Genomic DNA, 1,324 nt, shown 5'->3' with positions numbered 1-1,324 from the left:
TTCACAGAGAGAAAAAAAGTAAGAAATATATTTAACCGGCATTTCTGAAGAGCAGAATTGGCAAGAGAGAAAGATAAGGAATCACAAACCACCCCAAGACACTGCGATCGTTGATACGCGTCTGGAAATAGTATCTGTTAATAATTCACACTCAAGGATCTCGCGAGGAGGTAGGAGGGGCGAGGGTCCTCCTGTTGCCTACGTTACAAAGGCATTGCTGTGTTCCTGTCTTGCTGTCTGGCGCGCGGGTGTGTGTGTGTTAGGTGTCCCTTAGCTGCCAGGTTGACGACATCTTATATAGGTAGACACGAATGCTAAGGGAAAGGTATGCAAATTGAGTTATATATATTTATGCGTAAGACGACAGGTGTGTAACGTAAGGTGAGGAAACATCACATGAATTGGAGAACAGAGCATAAAAGGAAAACAAAACAAATCCTCATGTATGTTTAACATTTTATTGATTTTATTACAAACATTATATAAATTCTTTGGCACTAAACTGTACAAGTACAAACTGTATTCCTTTAGTTGAAAATAACTTAATTTTTTATATATATGTACAGGTATCATTTCTTTCCCTAACACGACGGAAGACCACTCATACAGGGACGCTCGAGGTCAGAGTCCCATGTGCTGGAGCGCCTTGTAAGTAACCTAATGCTGTAGTCATTGTAAGTGAGGTATTTATACATAACAAACAATTTTGATTATTTATTTTATAGATATATATCTTAGGGTATTACTTGAGAAATCCATTTTACGAATAATGAGTCATACAGTTTTAGAGACTCATTTCGTACTGAAACACACAGTTAAGACCTTTTAATCTTCTACGTTATTACAAACGAAAATTACGCAAGTTTACCCACGTTATTTTCCGTTTGTTTGTTTTAGCTAGTTTTTTTTTATCATGATTACTTCCTGAATAAAAGATGACAATATAGTTTATTACGAATGAATTCCTTTCGCGCATGTTTAAAAAATGGATTCCCCCGCAATGGCACCTTGTTTTAGGTTACATACAGTAAATGTTCATTCATTCACAAACACTCCTCTGGCATTTTGCAGTTCTGAATTGAAGGCAAGCATGAATACTTATGTAATAATTGTATGAATACATTGGTCCGTGTACATGAATTAGGTCGAGGTAAACTGAAAATAAAATTGATTTTAATAAAGGTACTTAACGTGTGGCTTTTTTAGGGGGGGGGGGATTTTTTCCATGTATACGAAAAATCGAAAACGAAATAAGTGTATTTCTCTCTAATCTCACATATATTGTAGGACATTTGTGAGCCTTCAGCTGTTTCATACTAAGAAG

The sequence above is a fragment of the Penaeus monodon genome, chromosome 31 (assembly GCF_015228065.2).
Source record: "Penaeus monodon isolate SGIC_2016 chromosome 31, NSTDA_Pmon_1, whole genome shotgun sequence".
Taxonomy (NCBI): domain Eukaryota; kingdom Metazoa; phylum Arthropoda; class Malacostraca; order Decapoda; family Penaeidae; genus Penaeus; species Penaeus monodon.
The sequence above is the reverse complement of the archived record's forward strand: the minus strand, read 5'-3'. Positions refer to the sequence as shown.